The following is a 22,917-nucleotide window of genomic DNA, read 5'->3' on the forward strand; positions in this document are numbered from 1 at the left end:
TAGCACCATTCTTTCCTCTCCTCCGCTTATGGAGTTAAATTATGCATTTCTGGTTCGTTGTTTGCAGGATTAAATTTAAAACTACCTTAGACAACGTTAGGCAGCGTAATCCATCACTTGATCACTGCCAGGATGGATAAAAGCAAGGAGGAATATAAAAAACTACACTTCTACTACTCTCAGCATCTGTTTTAGGGAATTGGGCTCATAAATCAAACCGTCTTGTCAGATTCAGTGGCACCATCGGAGTGCAGTGTTTAAGCGCCGTATGCCCTATGCATAAATGTAATTTCCCCGAATGTCAGCGGGAAATGCAGTGCAAACTATAACACATTGTGTATCTTTGACCCTGTAAGTGCTGAAATCACAGATTCTTATTATTCTGACATGATAGAAAGAGAGGAGGAAAAAGGACTCTTGTCCTTTCTCATGTTCCTGATAGATTTTTTTTTTCTTTTTCGTGTCAAGCGACTTGTGCAGTTATAATGAAACACGGTGGAATATTTTTCAGCTCACTGGGACAGCAAAGTGCCTGTTGGTTAGTCCGCTTCCGTCTTCTCAAGTTTGTTCTTACTACTCATGACCTGGTGAATACTTACTCATCCACAGGCCTCTCATCTCCTTCAATAAAAGATGATCTACGTCTGCCCACACTATATAGCATCTGATCTGACCAATGCTCTGAGGCTTTTTAAAGGGAATATATCGTGTTTTTATATGTTTTCTTTATTTAGTTATTATGGTCAGGACTACAAAAATAAAATGTTGCAATTTTTCTTCTTGTTAGTCATGTAAATATGATATATTGCATATGAATATTTCATATTCTCATAGTTAGCAAGCCATTGGGGCTCTTAGCTTCTATTTCACATGTGTTCATATGCAATATATCATATTTACATGACTAACAAGAAGAAAAATTGCAACATTTTATTTTTGGACGATTACTTAAGGGACCGTAATATACAGGGGTACAGGTACTCCTAGAATGAGATCCTAATAGGTTGGACTTGATGGACTAATGTCTTTATTCAACCTCAAATACTATGTAAAAAAACTATGTAACTATGTACTATGTTCTAGGCTCTCCTTAGCTCCTTTGTTGTAAAAGGCTTGTTGTTTGCAGGGCACAATAGCTCAAGCTGGCCTTCACAAGTCAGAACAGTGATTCCTTCCTCTTCCTACAGAGGGCTCCATATAAAGTTACAATCAGAGACAGTCAGAAAAAAAATCTGTGTTTAAAGAACTTCAAGAATATGTTTTATTAACCCTTGCAGTGGGGGCTAGGGTTAAGTGCTCTTTTGTGTCTAGGTGCATATAAAACAAAGTTCTGAACTGCTGAGCCAGCTTGTTCTTAGACCGCTGTCTGGAATGTCTCTCCCCCTCTGCTGCAGCGGTCTAAGGATCCTGGTGTCATCATGCTCTATACCACATGTGTCAAACTCAAGGCCCCATTCACACTAAGCGGCATAATTTTTGGAGCGGATCTGCACGGCTGGGATAGCGCGACTTTCGGGGCGACGTTCCAGCGATGATCGAGTGACGGTAGCGCGACCTTCACCATCGGGCTGCATTAAAAAAAAGAAAAATCGCGCAAAATCCGCCGAAAAAAGGTTCCTGTAGGAGCGACTTGCGACCGCGACGGGTGACATGGAGCTATACATTAAGACAACTCCATTGAAAATCATTGGCCGGCAACTTCTTGCGATATCGTGCGGCAAAAATGCGCGATATCGCGGTAGGAATTCGCGCGGCAATCCGCTTAGTGTGAATGGGGCCTAGTTATAACTAAAACCAGTGATGATCGAATACTGTGGCAATTATGATAAAGATTAGATACATTTATATAGTCTTACAGATACCTTTGAGGGCAACCATAATGTTGATCTATACCCTGTACATAGACTTTCTATAGATGTGAGGACGCTGAGGTGCAGTCCATCGTATGGTCTTGTGACCAGGGTCTGGAGACCAACAGGGAGCTGATTTTTAAGCACCTAGACAAAAACCGAGCCCTTAACCCTTGCAGCGTGGGGGTAGCCCCACTGCAAGACTTTAAGACCCCCTAATGCTCTGTGAATACAGTGTCATGGGTGAAGTCTAAAATTGTATTTGTAAATCAAATATTTTTTTTTTTAAACGGATATAACACATTAATTTAAAAACTTAAAAAATATTTAAATTAAATTCAGCCAAGCCGGTAATTGTTTCCCTTTAAGCATTTAACATTCTGTATCATTTGAAACCATCTATTTTACCTGATTAATGATGCTCTAATTGGTATCATCTCTAGGAAAAGTCAGCAGTGTATGGCCATCATTATTCAAGTCTAGCTATTATGACACCAGAAATGTGATCATTATAATTGTACCCATAGACATTTAATGATGATTGTTCATTAGTAAATGCTCCTGTCAATGAAAGATTCCTTTGTATTCCTGGCTGCCATATGATCAGAATACAGACCCCCAAATTTCCAAACCGTTTTTTTAAACTAGACTTTTGTGTCCAGAGTGTTTGTGCCACATCAGCTGTCCAAATTTCAGAACATGTTGTAATAGCAATATTAGGCAAGCATCACCTAAAGGAAAGTGATAAGGTCAATTTGATATTTTATACTTCTGTTAACATTTATGTTTTTAACGTGTTCCCTCCTGCAATCTGCAAAATTAATGATCCAAATCATATTTCCCTGAGCTGAGCATAAGTTAATAAATTACTCCCCCCCCTTTGAAAATCACCAAATGAAATTTCACACAGCTGGTGGCTTTCAAACCTAGCTGTCATAGACAGCGTTGATCCTCACTGATGATTAGGAACCGATATTTCCTATGCTCCTCAGCTACATCTAGTGGCCATAATGCGCTGCAAATCTAAAACTAAGACGTTGGCACAGGTATTCGTAAATGTTTTATAAACACAGCCCTGTTTGACAATTGGATTGTTCCCAAAGATACATGACTGGCAAGATTTAAAGATTCACTTATAAATAAATACTGTGTCTACCAGGACCTGAGCACACATTGCAAGTTCTCCCCCAACTGCTTGGACTAGAATCATTCTTCAACATTAGCTGCTCTAACTCCATGCTGCCGAATAACATCTCCTAGGTCTTTTTCCCTTTTCCCATCAGGCAATTGTCCTTCCTCAGCAACCTTGAAACTCTGAATATCCCCTCATGCTCAATGCGTCATCTCTCCTGGGCACCCATTTCATTTCTGAAGCCCAACTACTTAAAATAGGAATCATTTAAATAATTATTGCTCCCTAGAGCAGTGCAACTGTAGTTCCAGCTTTTCTACATAAAGTTTGTATAAGCCACAGTCCAATACTTTTAAATCTTAATTTTAAAAAAAAATACTACCTATGTCCCTGAATTAATGACCAGTTCAACCCAAACTGATATTTCAAATCACCCTCCAGTAGATTATATCTTCAGTAGGAAGACTCCACCATAGAGGTTTGTGCTTCTGCCCCCTCCCACATGGCCAATCTCCTGCCCAGATATTGTCCAAATATTTGTTCATAGCTACTATTATGTTTCACTGCCACCTACCTCAAGCCCAGTCTCTTGCACCCGGATTCCCTAGTAATTCCTTACAGGTGAAATTACTGCGAGTGACACCATCACTTGACTTTGTGATGACCATGGCATTTAGGCAGCTTTGGGAATTCTGATCAGGATATCTCACTACCAGAATTTCTGAGAGATAGGAGAAACCAACATGGTACTTGGCTTAGGTATTGGAGTTGCTTCTTAACTCTTGCCTATTTGAAACAACTACAGGTTTATTTATTTTTACTATTTTAACTTAGTCCTAACTATATACCCTTATCCCAGATACCACATGTACCTCATGGCTCAGAAGCATGCAGGAGTTGAAACTAAAGTCCCTGGCTACTTTCTACTGAAGAGACACCAGCCCTACAACATTGGCTGACATATTGGCTATGCTACCAATAAAGAAGGGAGTTTTCAGTTTGCTAGCTATGTGGATACAGGCCGTTGTGCTAAAAAGCAGAGTCTGATGTCTAAATCCATAGGGAGTATACCTTTGTTAATTTTAAAAAAAAAAGGACTGATACCACTGCAAAACCTCCATTCTAGCTATGGTACAACATCCAAAGGAAAAAACATCCAGCTAAATATGGCTGACAGTTCAACCAAACTGGCTTAGTGGTTTGCAGATTCTATAAGTGAACTGATTGTTTCCAATATCAGAGCAAGATTGTTTGTTTGTTTTTAATTTTAATAAATAGGTGTAGTAGAGTAGGCTTTAACTTACCCATGTATACAATAAAACTGTTGCAGGATTCAGAGGATGTAAATTGTGGAAATATTTCAATATGTATTCGTATGTGTACGCGCATAGAGTAATGTAACAGATAACTGTCAACTGTCAGGATGAAAATCATAAGGAGATCCCAATTTTTCTCTGCTGACCAAGCAAAGGTAACCCTGTAGCTGTGCTTGCTGTTTTTTTCAGACCTTTTTCACCATGGATGTGCTTGGTGAATAATAAAAAAGTTCTGCATCATTCCGAATAGAACCCTCGGAAGAACCCGTAGGGCTATAGATGTCTGCAAAATGAGGGTGAACATATGCTAAATACATTAAACATGCCAGCCTGACATAAACTATCAATACATTTAACTGTGGATTACCCTGATCGCTTTGTCCAGCACATTAGCTGTAACTTCAGGCAATGGCAATAGAACAAAAAAGTGTCAGTAGCAAATGTATTATGGTAACCCACGGCTCATTGTATAGCAGTGTACAGGGGAAATGCACAAACATTTATATAGGATCTGTCCTTTAATGTCACCTACTCCCCTAAAGGTATACAGCTAATGCATTTTCCTCTCATTGGCGCTACCAGCAAAACTTTAGAACAATAACTTCAATCGGCATTTACTTTGTAACCATTATGCTTTGCTTCTTGCTAGACACAAGGTAAATGAATGGCCGTGGGCTGGACGGCTCCACGTTCCCTTCTGCATGCATCTTGTTCAAGGAAATGAGGTTGAACGGCTAAATTCCCTCTCGCCACACTGGAGAGCCTGTAATGTGTATAGCCTGGGGTGAAAGACACGATGGATAGGGAGTCCAGGCCAATGCAAATAGCATTGGTTTAATTAGGCCAAACGTCTAGAGAGCAAAAAAAAATGAGTTGTCATCAAAGCCTTGCTACCCTGGGTAGAAACACTAAGAGTCAGTACAGTCAAATACAGTAGGTGAACAAGCGTTCAAGAATTCATAATAAGCATGAGCTGAGTTCAATTCCCTAACAACATGAACTGTGATGATGATAATTATGAATTAGCGCAGTTAGGTAGCTGTCAGCAGATTACTAACATACAACTGGCCACTGCAGCAAGAAAGCAAGATCACTGCTGGGAAGTAGATGGGCCATTTGTGAATAGACATAATGCACACCTTCAGCCTATACTGTTTTAGCTAGAAGAGTATTGTTTTTGGTATCCATAGCAGACAGACAATAACTGTACCTTTTTCACATTTATGATGGCCGTGGCACATACAAACTCTCTTGCTGGATCATTAAAATAATCCGTGTCAATGAAAGCTTCATTATCAGCATGATGAATCACTTACATCACTTACATCTCTTGCTGGAACCCAGAGAATTAACTGAGAACGTCATACTAGCAGCACTGCTTCTATTATCGTAGGTTATATGAGCCCCAAAGCCAGGACAATAACGATTCACTGTTATAAAGGATCTATATGAATCACTACCACCAACAAGTTTCATTATGAATAACTATAAACATTTAATTTCCCCATTCTAAATATTACCTGTAAAAATGTTTACATATGGATATATGACGGTTGATTTACTAAAGGCAAATAGGCTGTTTACTTACCACTGCAGTGGAATTTGACCATTGGGGAAGTTTCCTATACCTTGGTGACTGTGGTAAAATTTAATTGTGCAACAAATACCCAATTGTGTCCAAAGAAAATAAAAAAAACAAAACAATATTTTTGCTTGCACATTATTAGGATGGAAGTCAGCAGAGCGTCACCTCATTCACTAAACAAAGCAGAAACTTCCCATGCAAAGTACAAATTTCCTTGCAAAGTGAAGAGTCTATTTGCCTTTAGTAAATCAGCCCCATGGTCAATAAAGTGTAAATTGATATTTATTTTTTCTTAAAAGAGAACTAAGTAACTACTTTTCAAGTCACTGACATGGGACAAGCATGCAAAGAAAAAAGTAAAAGAAAGGTCAGCAATTCTTACCTACTCACGTGTTCTCGGAATTCACTCAAAGTATTCACACAAAAGGGTCAACATGGCAACCAGCATTTTCAGAAGCAGAAGTCAGTAGTGGCATCCTCCATATTTCTCCCATGACAAGTTTTCTTTAATTGTCACCTGATCTGACTACAGTAAACTGAAATCTGATAGTTTGCTATGGTTACAGCTCTTTGCACTGCTTTATTAAATCTAAATCCCTCCAACTAGGAGGCCCCCTAGAAGTATTTTATGCTATTTCTCTCTTTATATTCACCTTTTCCCAAAAGTCTTCAGGTTGGTCAAGTGACGCACAGGGTCTTCTTTAATCTTCACCCAGCTATTGGTGGTCAGTACTTGCACAAACAGGATCTCCTCCTTCTGGGTAAAGTGACACAGGACATCATTCAACCCAGAAAACAGAGGATATCTTGTGGTGAAAACAGAGTACTGCAGAGGACAGCTCCAGAAGCTGGCTATTGCCTCCCAAACTGTTCCAAAAAGGAGTCTGGCTTTAAATAAACCTGTGTGTGCATGACTTCATCTTGTTAAAAATATTGGATAAAGAAGAGCAGGATTGGAACCACTGTCACATTTTTATTATTGTCTATGTGCCTGCTAGGTAGATTCACCCTTTCCATTTGACTTGGGGACTATCAGGACAGGAAGTGAAAGAAAGTCCAACATTTTGGGACATCACTAGAGCTGAGGGGTATTCTTCTAATAAGAACAAATGTTACAATGATTGTCCAAGAACTGCCTAAGACGGGAATTTCCCTAATTTTGTAGAGATGTGTTGTGCTTCTGGGACAGCAAGTGAAAGACACAGAGAGCAAAAAATAAACTGACAGGGGTTTTAATCCGTCCTTACTCTGCCCTGTACTAAAGAAAACAGTTTACACTAAACATACATAAATAATTAAATATATTTATTGAGACAATGGAAGGAGAAATTATGAAAGGCAATGTAAAGTAACCCATAGCAACAAGGCATATTCATTCTACCAAAGTCCAATGTGAGAGATGATTTGTGATTAGTTGCAATGAAAACCTGACCTTTCCACATTGCCAGTAGTCTTACTGAATAAGCCAGCATGCTTTAAGTCATTCTATCACTGTCATACCAGTAGGTTAAATTAATTAAAGGTCATTGATGGGATCATTAGAGGATGCACAACAATTTATAATTCAAATGCCTGTGCTTATATAGTACTAAATAATATAGGAGAAGGCATGGTAATAGGTTATTTTCCAAACAACATATAGTGGGAATTTATGTTTCTGCTTTCTAGCACCACAAGACTAATACTGATATAAAATGAATTCTCTCCAATCATGACCTCCTCATAGACCTGATCCACTGGCCTTCACTCATGTCCCGCTGTGATCGGATGTCTTTATACTTGTCACTGGCACTCAGCCGTAGGTATAATGTATTTATTTCACTTCCATGCTTCATTCCCTGTCTGTTCTTTGTTCCCAGTTTACCATTGCACAAATCACATCTTTATTTATTTCACACTTTATTTTCCATTCTGTGTTTTTGTTTTGTCTTGGTTTGATTTTTGAATGCTACTACAGTGGATTCAGGTGCCCACACACAGCTCAAATATAAGGCATATTAGACAGAAATAATCAGACCTAATGTGATGCTATCTATGGATATCCATGGGATCCAGGCAGCTTGCAAAGCCAGCAGATATTCACTTGGATAACCAACAGCAGGGATGGTAGATGTGTCTGCATGATAACCATGGAAGTATATGATAATTTCATGACTACAGTGTCCCCGCAGAGTCCAGAATTTCTGCCCAGATGTGGTCATCCATATGCATAGCCAAACCTATTTAAGGCTGAGAAGCCTTCACCTTAGCTTTACTTGGTTCTGGTAGCCCAGTTTTACTTTTATTGGTTAAAAAATATTACAAGGAGAATCATAAAGTAGATCCATTTGCATGTATGCATTTTCTATAAGACTTTCAAGAATTCATGCGTATTCTGTATTTACAGTTACAAACGTAAACAGACTCATATTTCAACACAAAGATGTAAGCACAAATAGCCATAGACATTAGAAAATAGTTAGGCGTGCATGCATATCTCACAATGTCTGCTGGGCTAGTTTTTTCTTATAAAGGTGGCCATACACCTTACAACCATCACACGACTTTCGTTGTGCGATAGTTTTAAGGTGATTAAAAGTTTGTACGACCTGCCCATCATGGACAGGCAGATCGTACTTGCGATCATCGCAAGTCCTTCCTGCTGACGGGAGGGCTTGCAGATGATTGCAATGGTGAGCGGGCAGTGTGGGCTTGCGCACCTCGGCCTGTGCAGCTTTCATCTTGCGACCGCGCTACCAACCTGCCGAAAATCGTATGATTTTCAGCAGGTTTTCTAGCGTGCTCGTTATATGAAAATCACAGTAAATGTGGTTGCATGCTGCCCATCAACCTTACGATTATCGTATGATTGCGGGATCACCCGCGATTATCGCACAATAATTGTCAGGTATATGGGCACCTTAAAACTGTAGTCACACAAGTGCTTCTGTTGAGGCCAAAGGAGGATGGAGGAGCTGCCATGCCATGTGCAAACAATTCTGGCCCTGGTGATAATAATTAGGCAAGGTTTTCTAACCTACTCAATAAGTTGTCTCCCAAGAACACTTATTGGTGTGCTGCTCTGTAGACAATAGATTTCTACCCTATCCAGCCTTTGTTATATACTGTTGATGGCCTCTTAAAGACCTCTAAACATTGAGGCAACTGCTTCGTTATCATATAACTATCTACCCATCTTACTTATCTGCATGTAGATTGCCTTCACTCATTTTCTTTGGATTCTATCCTCAGTCCACGAGCAAACGCACAATAGTTTTTTTTTCACCCAAGCTGATCCTATTTTGTGTTTGTTGTTCATATACTGTATATATTAGATCACAAACTCCATTCAGGCAGGGCCTGATATGAGTGGCGCCATATGCGGTTGGCTTTATTTTAATATGTATAATATTTTAAGATAACTTACTTGACATAAACTCTTACAAGGCAAGTAAATACAAACTAGCCCAGTGAGAATTGTAATAGAGGGGGAGTGGCTGAGAGGAAAAATCTAAATTACTCTTACCCACTCATCTCAATCACTCAATCAAATGTCTGGATGTCCCAATCTGACCACCACTCAAGACCTACTCCTCAATCTTCTCTCCAGGAAAGTACATCAATATGGGAAATAATTGACACCTACAGAGAATAAGGTACAAGGAATGGGTCTTGGAATTTACCCTGCAGCCGGGTCTTTTTTGTGGTGGTTCAGATAATCAGGGTGGTAGTGCAATAGTTTGTACTCAGTATCCCCTTCAATTTTAGAGGAACAGGGTTGTAGTGTAATGTATGCTTTCAGTACATGCTTTACTCCACCTACGGTATAAAAATGCAAGTTCAATTTGCAGCCTTGTTAATAATGCCACGTTTTATTTTTGAAAAGCTTAACCTACAGTGGTACATATTAGTCATTACATGGTACTTTAGTTCTAGAACCTTGCAGAAGTACACTGCAACACTCTGTTGCAATGTATTTATTTATTGCAAATTCTATTTAAAGGATGCTTTCTCTTTAAAGCTGGCATGTATTCCACCTGCAAAGTAATAGGATATTTTAAGCTCCACAAATTGCTACCACATCCAGTATTTCCCTGTGTCACTTTTCACCTTTAAACTTGTGAAGTGAGTTATGTTTTCTTTCATACTTTCCATTCTCAATCTAAATAATCTCTTACTTAGTCCTTTCACAGACTTGCTTTCAAACTGTTCATTCAACTGAAAGTAACTAATCCTACGTTTGCTAAATCCTAAACCCCGTAGTTTCTCCTAGAGCTGACTGGTCTTTCTAGAAGCAGTTAAAAGACTCCGTTTTACATTCCATAGTGAAATCTCTCAGCATTACTGCCAAATCTTTATCTAGAGCGCAAGCTTTACCAACTAAAGTCCACAAAGTCCTGTCTTACCTTCTGTTTAAATAAAGAAAAAACATTGGTCCTCAAAAATGAACTACACGGCCTTCATAAATAAAACATTGAGAGCAGAACTCAATTCTCATTATCTTCCCTCTTCATGTACAATATTGTTTACTACAAAATAACAGGTAAACTTAGAAAAACCCATTAGGATAAAATAAAATTGTATCTTTTGACTTCCATGTCGTTTTTATGACAGCAGATGCAGAATCTTGACAATCCTTATAGGCAAAGAGCACTGGTCACAATTTCAAGCTCAACTATAGGCTTAGGTAGACTCTTCATAAGTACAAAATCAAGAATTACTATAGAATTGAATCAATGCTCCTGTAAACCTGTCTCATTAAAAAAAAATACATCTTGAGCTTCACAAAGCGGGAATTTATGGCAAGGCTGCCACTTGGAAGTTGCTTGTACCCATGAAAAATGCATAAAACCTGGCCATCTGAACAACATATAGAAGTAAAATGGTTTGAATAGTCATATTTCACCCTCTGTTACATCCAAGTAGTTTTACATTTTGGAAATCCCAACCTGTACTGAGGGGTATACCAGGCTGACACTGATGATGGCTCATAAAAATAATAGTTCCTTAGCTGTCATGCTGATCGAGGGCTTTAGTACCTTCTGACCTAGAATAGGTATGCAGGTATTCTGTCCTCGGTTCATGTATGCCTGTTTGGGGTGAGTTACTATTGAAGCCTGAGCTGGATACTGAATTTTCAAACATATGTCAGCAATGAAACTCTTCTTAATACAAATTTAATTTAACTCATACAGGGGAATATATCACAACTGGAATCTGGAGCAGATATGTATGGCAACCAATCAGCATCTGTCTTTCATTTTCAACGCTTAACTAAACAAACTGAAGACAGAAGCTGATTGCTTACTCCAGATTCTGTCTGCTCCAGTTTTAGTAAATCCCCCCCCCATTTGATTAGTCATAAATATATTCTGTCCATATTGTTTGTTCCCAACTGTTAGACAAAGTAGAGGATCTGTAATGGTAGTGGCAGCCATTTCCTGGGAGTTTCTAGATTAGATGACTGCTTTTAATGGCTGTTTATTACCTAAGAATTTATGACAGCCATCTCCAAGTAGTTGCTAGTTCACATGACAGTTTAATAGCCAATGGATGATGCTATTTTATAGAGACAGGTGCACAATATAACACAGCCAATAGCAACCCATGATGATACCATATTCCAGTATGAAAATCCCCCATAAACACACTAAACAAATTAAACAATGAAGTTAAATACATTTATTGGTTTCCCCTAATCCTAAAATGTAGACATCACCACATTGTATGGGCAGTTCTAGAGGATTTGTTTCTTCAAGTATAACAGGATAGAATGCCTCTATACACAGTTCAGGGCCTGTATGACAGTATTTTATGGATTGATGATGGTCTGAAGGCCTTACACCTTATTGGCCCATTTGTCCACTCCCTGCACATTACAAAAAAGAGAGAGCTTATGCAAACTGCAGTACCCACAACCAATCAGAAATCTTCTCTTAACTAGATTGACAACATCAATCTGAAATCTGAGCGGTTGCTAAGACTTACTCCACTCTGCACATATTGATCAGACTTTGCACTTCATAATTGAACATAAAAGCAAAGGTTTAGATACTCTAAACCTGTTGATACCGGCAAGAAGGACTTTGCTCGCCATCGTTACCAATAATAGTGCTGATGACAGAAGATTTGTACTTCACGCAGTACAAGAAATTTCATCACATTAGGAATTTTCCATCAGCTACGATTAGTCTCTTTATTCCATTAGGTTTCAATTTCTGTGACATGATGTGAAAAGCAGTAATGTGGTTCTGCTTTAATTGCCTCACATTACAGAAAATAAATACTAATATGGTGTGATCGTAATACAATTGGATGGGGGATGAGAAAAGTTATTTAAAAAAAATAAATGGAACCAGGACCTCTTGTGCATCTGCAGATTGTTCTGGAACAATGACAGATGGAACACATTTGCCTGATTAAAATGCGCATTAAAGGGAATCTATTATTAAAAACTTTATAATCCTGCATAATACTTTATAAACAGCTTTAATCACTGTTTGCAGCTCATGGTTTCTTTTTAACAGTTTTCCATTTTTTCTTTCTGCTGCCTTGCAGTTTGGAACTCGAGATGACCTAATGATGATATTTATAGTAGTAATAATAATTATACTAACAGCCACCTAATGGTGTTTTGATTGGAGTACGGCGCTTACTATTAAGCGTACAATATGTTCTGTGAAAAGGGTGTGGCCTAACCAGAACACAGAATGGCTTATTTTATCCCTTCATATAGTACAAAGTAAAAACTTACACATCCCTTTCTAGTTTGGATATTCTTTTATTTTTTATGTTGACATTATATATACAAGTCAGTCCCCTGAGGTACCCATGCTGCACTCCCAGCTTTGTTTAATAAAGAGTTCTTATTCTTAAAGGAGTTGTAAAGTCCCAAAATACACTCTCCTGTTATAACATCAGCATTGTAATAGGAATACATACTGGAGGTGTTTCTGATAATGCAATCAAAGCTTACTTGAAAAAAAAAATCCCTTTTATGTAGTGAGTGCTGCCTTCTGTCTGCCCATCACTTTCATCAACTTCCTGGATTCCCAGTGTGCTTTGCGTCTCTTTCCCTGATTCTTGATGTGCTGCAATCTCCATTTCTCCACACTACGATATAGTGGGAATAGCAGAAACGTGGTTAGATAGCACACACGATTGGGCTACTAACATAGAAGGGTACAACTTGTTCAGGAGGTACAAGCTGGCAAGAAGGGGGGGGTATGTGTATATGTTAAAAATAACCTAATTATGCACATACATGACGATAACACGTCAGATGGTGGAGATGATGTGGAATCGTTATGGCTTGAACTAGATTGAACGGACCTTAGCCGTAAACCTATTGTGGGTGTCTGTTATAAACCTCCAAATATAGGGGAAGAGGAGGAAGCCTACCTACAATCCCAAATAGAAATAGCGGGGTAACAGGGAAATGTTGTGGTAATGGGCGACTTCAATTACCCAAGCATCAACTGGACTAATGGAACTTCCCAATCGACAAAGGCTGCCCGTTTTCTTAATATGTTGCGAGACAATTTCATGGATCAGAGGTTTGAGGTCCCGACTAGGAAAAATGCAATCCTAGATCTGATCATCAGCAATAATACGGAGTTAATTGAGGATATTGTAATCGGGGAGACACTGGGTAATAGTGATCACAAGGTGATTGCTTTTAATATTGGGTGGAGGAAATTGAAGTGGGCTGGTCGAACGAGTAGCCTAAACTTCAGGAAGGCCAACTTTAATAAACTACGCAACATAGTGGGTAAAATCAAATGGGAAAACGTATTTCATAAACTAAACTTTGACCAAAAGTGGGACTGTTTCAAGAACAAATAAAAAAATGCTATTACCAGGTGTATAACGTTGGGTAACGAAAGTAAAAGATCAAAAATGAAGCCAATATGGATTAATAAAACGGTAAAACAATACATTAAAGAAAAAAAAGTTGCATTTAGTAAGTGTAAAACGGAGGGGACAGTATTGTCGTTCCAAAACTACAAAGAATGTAATAAAAGATGTAAACTGGTAGTCCGGGCAGCTAAAATTGAATGTGAGAAGTATATCGCCACAGTTAGTAAAAGGAACCCCAACATTTTTTATCAATACATAAACAGTAAAAAGGGGAGAAAGGAACAGATCGGCCCAATAAAGGACAAAAATGGGAGGTTAGTCACAAACGACAGGGAGAGGGCCGAGGCGCTAAATACTTTTTTCTCATCGGTATTCACCAAGGAAACAGACGGGTTTAATGTACATGATAAAACATAAAAATTTAACAAGAAATACACCTGAGTGGTTGACTGAAACTGGGATACAACATAGGCTTAAACTACTTAATGCAAATAAAGCATTAGGACCTGATTATCTACATACCAAGGTACTCAAGGAACTCAGCCAGGTGATAACAAGACCATTGTTCCTCATTTTTAAGGAATCCGTAATGGCTGGTAGAGTGCCAAGCGACTGGCGAAGGGCTAATGTGGTACCTATATGCAAAAAAGGGTCAAAATGCCAACCGGGGAACTATAGACCATTTAGTCTGACATGCATAGTATGTAAACTGTTAGAGGGAATTATTAAGGACTACCTAGTGGAATTAGTCCAGGATCATGGCATAATAACTGATAACCAGCAATAATTTAGGAAGGATCGTTCGTTCCAGACCAACCTGCTAACTTTTTACGAAGAGGTAAGTAGAGATCTGGATGGAGGGAGGACGTCTTCACGTATATTGCAAGTCAATAGACTTGTATTACACATGATGACGTCAGGAGGGCTTAGACTGCAGAAGGCCATGGGCGAAGATGATCCGGGGACCGGTCTAGCAGCCAGGTGGGATCGAGGATTGGGTCAGTATATCTTCTTTTTAATTTCAGACCCTAGATCAAAACGAGCATTTAACCCATGTAGTGTGGGGGCAGCCCTACACTCTAATTCATCCCAAAGGTGTTCTATCGGGTTGAGGTCAGGACTGTGCAGGCCAAACTTGCTCATCCATGTCTCTATGGACCTTGCTTTGTGCACTGGTGCGCAGTCATGTTGGAACAGGAAGGGGCCATCCCCAAACTGTTCCCACAAAGTTGGGAGCATGAAATTGTCCAATATGTCTTGGTATGCTGATGCCTTAAGAGTTCTCTTCACTGGAAGTAAGGGGCCAAGCCCAACCCCTGAAAAACAACCCCACACCATAATCCCCCCTCCACCAAACTTTACACTTGGCACAATGCAGCCTTGCAAGTACCGTTCTCCTGGCATCCGTCAAACCCAGACACATTCATCAGATTGCCAGACAGAGAAGTGTGATTCCTCACTCCAGAGAACACGTCTCCACTTCTCTAGAGTCCAGTGACGCCGTGCTTTACACCACTGCATCCGACGTTTTGCATTGCACTTGGTGATGTATTATTATTATACAGGATTTATATAGCGCCAACAGTTTGTGCAGCGCTTTACAATATAAGGAAGACATTACAATCACAATACAATTCAAGACAAGATGGTAAGGAGGGCCCTGACCCTGAGGGCTTACAATCTAAAAGGGAGGGGCAAGAGATACATGAGGAGGTATCTGTGTGGGGATGAATTGTCTGAGAACGTGATGGTTGAGCAGTTAGGTTGTGGTGGGATAGGCTTCCCTGAAGAGATGAGTCTTAAGGGATTGCCTAGAGGCAGTCAGAGTGGGAGACAGACAGACAAGTTGGGGTAAAGAGTTCCAGAGGATGGGAGAGACTCTAGTGAAGTCCTGGAGGCGAGCATGGGAGGAGTTGACGAGGGAGCTGGAAAGCAGAAGGTCATTTGAAGAGCGTAGGGGACGGTTAGGGTGATAATTTGAGACAAGGTTTGAGATATAGCTGGGGGCTGAGTTGTGGATGGCTTTGTAAGTCATTGTTAATATTTTTAGTTTTATCCTTTGGGCTATTGGAAGCCAGTGGAGGTATTGGCAGACCCAGAGGGGTTGGTTGAGTGAATGAGTCTAGTAGCTACATTCATGATAGACTGAAGGGGGGAGGAGCCGGTGTAGAGGCAGGGCCAATGAGGAGGGAGTTGCAATAGTCAAGACGAGAGGTAACACGTGAGTGGATGAGTAATTTAGCGATTTAATTGGTGAGGAAGGGGCATATTTTGGAGATGTTGCGAAGGTGAAGGCCGCAGGATTTGGATAGTGATTGGACGTGGGGAAGAAAGGTGAGGTCCGAGTCAAGGATGACACCTAGCACCTTCGCATGGGGGGAGGGTTGGATAGTTGTGTTATCAATCCCAAGGGAAAAGTTTGGGGAAGGAGGAAATATCATGAGCTCAGTTTTTGAAAGGTTGAGTTTTAAGAAGTGTTGCGACATCCAGACTGATATGTCAGTTAGTATATTAGTGACACGCAAGGACACTGAGGGGGTGAGTTGTGGAGTAGAAAGATAACTTTGAGTGTCATTGGCATAGAGATGATATTGGAAGCCATGTGAGGTTATTAACTGACCAAGGGAGGAAGTGTAGATGGAGAAGAGGAGGGGTTCAAGGACAGAGCCTTGGGGGACCCCTACAGAAAGAGGAAGAGGAGGGGAGGAGTTAGGTTTGTAGGTGACACTAAAGGAGCACTTAGATAGGTAGGAGGAGAACCATGAGAGAGCAGAGTCTTGTAGGCCAAGCGAGTGGAGTTTTTTGAGGAGGAGCAGGTGGTCAACAGTGTCAAAAGCAGTAGAAAGGTCTAATAGCAAGAGTAAAGAGTAGTGACCATTGGTTTTAGCTGTTAGTAAGTCATTAGTGAGTTTGAGAAGGGCGGTCTCAGTGGAGTGTAGAGTGCCAAAGCCAGACTGTAAGGGGTTGAGAAGGTTGTTATCAGCGAGGTGGCGACTCAGGCAGCTGTAGATAAGGCGTTCTAGGAGTTTGGAGATGAATGGGAGTAAGGATATTGGTCTGAGATTGTTGAGGTCGGTAGGGTCCATTGAGGGTTTTTTGGGTATTGGGGTGACTAGCGCATGTTTTAGAAGGGAGGGAAAGATGCCAGTAGAGAGTGAAAGATTGAAAATGTGAGTAAGAGAGTGTAGGATAGAGCAAGAGGGTGACCGAAGTAGTGGTGAGGGAACAGGGTCCAGGGGGCAAGTGGTAAGGTGGGTGTCAGAGAAAAGCTTTGTAACCTCCTCTGTGGTGACAGGGTCAAAAGGGGAAAGTAACAAGTGTGATGGAGGGTCTGGGAAGTTGATTGGACAGTGGCGATCTGATCCCGAATTGTATCTATTTTGTTTTTGAAATGAATGGCAATGTCCTGCGGAGTGAGTGAGTTAGTGGGTGGTGGCGGTGGAGGACATAGTAGAAAGGCTTGGATGCTCGGTCATGGAAACCCATTCCATGAAGCGCTCTACGCACTATTGTTGTACCAATCTGAAGGCCACATGAAGTTTGGAGGTCTGTAGCTATTGACTCTGCAGACAGTTGGCGACTTCTGCGTACTGTGCGCTTCAGCATGTGCTGACCCCTGTCATTTTGCATGGCCTACCACTTTGTGGCTGAGTTGCTGTTCCCAGTTGCTTCCACTTTGTTATAATAACACTAACATTTGACCCTGGAATATTTAGTACCAAGGAAATTTCACAGATGGACTTATTGCACAGGTGGCAACCTATCATGGTACCACACTCAAATTCACTGAGCTCCTGAGAGGGACCCATTCTTTCACAAATGTTTGTAGAGGCAGTCTGCATGCCTAGGTGCTTGATTTTAGACACCTGGGGCCATGGAGGTGATAGGAACACCTGAATCCAATGAATTGGAGGGGTGTCCCAATACTTTTGATAACTGTACACTCACAGGGACACCACCATCACAATGCATATTAGTCTTTTAATAATTCATTTAACAAAATCAACATACCAGTTTAAGACATTATTCATCATTGTTCCTTTGTTGTATTCAGCAGAAAAAGATCCCTATGGAGCGGAAATATTTTTCTGTAATTGGAAACACTAAAGTTCCCCTGTACATAAATAAAGCTTAGGCACTAAGTTGGCCGTTTGTTATGAATTATGTGAACAGTTTTGTGATACCTATGAATTGTGTGGAGTCTAGAATTAATTTCTGCATTTTTCAGTTCCTTTTTTTTTTTTAAGGTGTGTGTTTCTCATCATTTAAAAGAAGAAACCATTTCAGTGATGCCTTTAATGGAATTGCGGCAGCCCCAGGTGTTCAGCAGCACCCCCCTCATCTTTCCTTATTTAGTGGTAGCTGTTCATCTGAATAGAAGTCACATTCAGCTAAAGAGACTTCAAGAGATCAGTTCTCTGGGCTATAAAGGGAGCAATGGGGCACCTTTTGTGTCAGTCAGCACTTTCCACATTATGAAGCTCCCTAGTCACCTATCTACCATTATTTTCCTGCCTTGGCCTTATTATGTGACTGTTTCAAACTTTTTTAGGGACATATATGGTTGACTAACTACATTTTTGACCTGTTGATTTTAAAGCAATCATCCAAAGGTGTGGTTTAGGATCCAATGCCAGAACTGAACCCTCATCAGTTCAAGCACGACCATGTGCTGGAAAAAACGCCCAGCGCAACCCAAACACGTTTCACCTGCAATTCAGTCCCTGCCCTCAAGGAGCTTACAATCTAAGGTCCCTATTACACATGTATACATATAAGGGCCAATTTAGACAGGAGCCAAATAACCTTCCAGCATGTCTTTGGAGTGTGGGTGGAACCCAGAGTACCCGGAGGAAACCCACGCAAGCACAGGGAGAACAAGCAAACTCCTTGCAGATAGTGTCCTGACCATGTTTAAATCAGGTCTGAGCTGAATTAGATGAAAGTATACTAAGGGACAGTCCACAGCCGGAGTGGAGGGGGAGAGATGCGAGTGCTGACCTCTGCAGGACCGAGGATCAGGTGAGTATATCGCTTTATTTTCACTTGTAGAGAAAAACGAACAGTTAACCCTTGGTGTGTGTGTGGGGGGATGGGGGTGGGATAGGGGGAGCAAAAAAAAACGTGAGTTCTTCTTTACCATCAGATGGCAGTCTTCGTATCCCATCTATTTCACAGGGACTCCTGTGCCAATGCTTCTTAAAGGAGAACTATGAGGTAAGTGCTTTTCACTCACCTCATAGTTTTAGCCGACCTGTGACAATGAGACTGTCACAGGTCGGCTCAGTAGATCGGGAGGTGAGCGAACACATACCGGGTTCGCTCACCTCTCGATCCTGTCACGGCTCTCTGCCGTGACAGGGGGAGGGGCTGGATTCCCCTCTCCCCACTCCGATCTGCCAGCGCTGACTGGCGGAACGGACGGGGGAGGGGGCGGGTACAGCTGGCTCTGCCTCTAGATAGGCAGAGCCAGCTGTCACTCACGCAGCTGGGCGGATCCCGTCATCTAAGTCGGGATCCGCTCCGGCTGCGGCGTCTCAGTATACCGCGAGCCGTAGCTCGCGGTATACTGAGCTTAGGGTAACGGGAGGACAATAGTTTGTGTCCTCCCGTTACCCTGAGGAGAACTATGGGGAAAAACACTGACCCCATAGTTCTCCTTTAAGGAGGAATGCCAATCACTACTATTATCCACAGTATGTCTCCCTCCCCTCTGTACACTATTATAGCACAAATAGTCACCCAAGGCTGTTTGTGTTTAGGAATCCATCCGCAGAAACATGTCTGAGGTTGTTCAGATCATGCCTGCATGTTTGATCACCCTTTATTGTACCTCCTAATTTCCAGAGACTTAGTAACTGACAGCTAAAGCCAAAAAGAACATTATCATCTCTGACTTGGCCAGGTGGGCCACACATGAAAACTGGGTCCTACTAAAATTATCAATTTTACCTGTAAGTAACCAGATAATACAGTGCAGTGCAGCAGCAAGAATATTGCTCCAGAGGAATCCAGGGCCCCACATTAACCTGCTTAATGCTTATAATACATAGTATATAGTACTATAATGTTTATAGGAAGTAACACAATGTTACAAATATATGAATCAAAAAAGGCAAAAATATACCAATAACATGCACATTTTGCTGAGTGGCAACTGACCTTTACACCTTTAGGCTTCATTCACATGGGCATGTTGCATATCACTGTGCCTTTTAGTGAGGTAAAGCTAGCCTATAACAGCTAGAGTTCTCTTGCTCAGCCTGCAGAATAACTCAATACCCCCATCCTTGCTAAATAGCGTGGTTAGAGGAATCTTCCCTGTTGGCTACTGTATTTGGTATATCCTCCAGTGGGGACACCTGTTTTGTGGACAACTGTCTGCTCTCACTCTGCAAAAATGCAATCTCACTCCCCATTTGGGAGAGGAAATATTTCCAATTTTGTACAGGTTACAAAAAATTCAACTGAAAGTGAGTTCACCTTTTCACAAAAAAATAAAAAGGTAAACTAACTCACAAAACCACCCTCCTTGCCTCCACAGTCCCCACTGCCCTAAAGCTGGCCATACACTATGTAAATGAAGAATCGGCTGAACTTTGCACAGTGGATGCTGCTGTCGGCACCCTTCTGGCTGGCATCCCTCAGTCAGAGGAGCCGGTTGGAAAATCTTTGAACGGTGCTTGCAGAATACAAATGAAACAGCCAGTGATCCATCCGTCAATCTAGAATCTGTTCTATATTTTCCATTCACCCCGTGGGTTGAATGAAAAAAATAGAACCGTGTATGGCCAAATTAAGTTGCCAGCATGACCATCTCCCACCACCCATGCCAGCTGGTATAATAGTACCAACACTTGAAAACTTCACAACACACCCTCGGGGGCAGTGTAGCACATAATGCTTGCAATGGTGAACACTCATTGGTCAACACAACCAGCTGAGCATTGAAAATCTCAGAAGATTTTCAGAGAAGGGAGAAGACTCAGAATAGATTTTCATTGACCAACGTGGTCACATGGTAATGCTTGGATAAATATATTGTTTTAAAAAATAAGAAATAAGTAATCAATATTGACAAGTGATCTATTCAGGAATCACCACTGTAACTTCTTTTTTCCTTGGAGAGTTCACATACATTTGATCAACCTACACATCCTTCAAAACAGTAGAGGAAAAGACATTCTTTCCCATTTCTTTTAGCTGCTCTGTTTTGTGGCCACTTGGAGGTCCTGTAGAAGGCCCATTCATGTGAACATTGAACTGCCATGTGTACTTTGGACTTTTTCGTTCCAGCTGGGACAACCATCCAGAGTAATCCTTACAATAAAAAAGAGGTTGTGTGGCTGAGTGCTTTATTTGAAATCCTCAATAAAAGAGAAGCCTATGTTATTGTTGTTATCTCAGCTGTGTCTGTGACTTGGAAGAGCTGGACTGGGAATACATGAAGTATGCCGCCTGTGGGGAATGTGGGGGAGGGAGGGGGCTTGTCTCTCTCTTCTACCTACATGTTATTCTAGCGATAAATCCATGTGACAAGCTTGAACTTTCCCAATTGACATGTTTACAAGGAAAGTCCAGCTTTGACAGGAAAATTACGCATATCAATCACTTAACGAAGACTTTAATGAATGGCATACCCCCTCCCTTCTTCTCTGCCCTCAGGCTGATTAACCCTTGGGCTGCGATAACACTTCTCTCTGACTCTGCATAAGGATCTACTTTATACAGTAAAAAGAAAAGGTACCTATTGTAAGTCTTTAAAACAACATGGCCCCCTGCCCATAAATCCCAATAACACACAGGAAGTTGTTAAACACAATGCAACGTGTCAGTGAAATGAGCATTAGCAGTGGTCCTTAACTACTAAAAACAATTAACTTCAGGCCACTTCTTTACCCACAATTAAAGAGTTTCAGTAATGTGCTTTGTGCAGAAAGTTTGGCATTGAGGTTGTAACCTTTATTGGCTAACTTGAGTAATTAAAGATGCAAGCTTTCAAGATTCTTTAGATCCCTTCATCAGGCCTTATCAATGTATTAAAGTGACACTAAACTCAGGAGGTAAATTTGAAAAATACATTCAAGTACCTTAACTATTGACAAGAATATCACTTATTTGTGTATCACTCGGCTGTAGATCTTCAAATCATCTCTGAATTCTTGCCGACACTGTCCTTCCTTCTGGAGGGGGGCTACTTTTGTTCCCCATTGTCCCTGTGTGTGTTGTAACCACTGCTCCAAGCTCGTTCCCATGATGGACTACAATTTCAGTACAAATTAGTAAACTAAACATGAGATTGTACCATCTTGTCTTGAATTGTATTGTGATTGTAATGTCTTCCTTATATTGTAAAGCGCTGCACAAACTGCTGGCACTATATAAATCCTGTATAATAATAATAATTGTAGTCCATCACAGAAGCAGGCTTGGAGTGGTGGCTACCTTACAACACACACAGGGACCATGGGGAACAAAAGTAGCCCCCCTCCAGAAGAGTCTTGTGCAAACTATTCATCCCATTGGATAAGTAGTTTACACAAGAAAGGTAACATTGCTCCACTCTACATTTTCTTCCTTAGATATAATTATACTTTAAAGTGTATTTTTACACTCGAACAATAAGTTGGCACAATAAAGAAAGATGTATCATCCCTTGACTTGCAATGATACATGCATTTCCATGATTTTTCTTTTGCAGACTTGTTTTGCATAACAAAAAAGGCTTTTAAAATTGTGCCCCCAGATACTTCCTGTAGCAGGGTGTAAACACTTCCTATCTATATCCAGCATGCAGGAGCAGCATTGTCGCCCTCATCTGTCTTCAGTCATAGCGGACTATGTGACCTGTCGACACAACCAGCCTCAGTTGCCATCAACTAGTGACAAGCTACCTGAGCACCTCCTATCTTTCCTCTGACTGATAGCGGCTCCTAGTGGGTGGATCCAAAGCTGCCTCTAGAGTCTGACACATGGATGGTCAAATTTTATTTGGACTTAGTAAATATGAATTAAACATTTACACCGATCAGCCATAACATTAAGAGGTGAAGTGAATAACATTGATTATCTCATTACAATGGCAACTGGAAGTGGGTGGGATATATGAGGCAGCAAGTGAACATTTTGTTTCTGAAATTGAGCGACTTTGACAAGGGCCAAATTGTGATAGCTAGATGACGGGTCAGAGCAACT

The sequence above is a fragment of the Nanorana parkeri genome, unplaced genomic scaffold (genome assembly GCF_000935625.1).
Source record: "Nanorana parkeri isolate BGI_ZX_2015 unplaced genomic scaffold, ASM93562v1 scaffold493, whole genome shotgun sequence".
Taxonomy (NCBI): Eukaryota; Metazoa; Chordata; class Amphibia; order Anura; family Dicroglossidae; genus Nanorana; species Nanorana parkeri.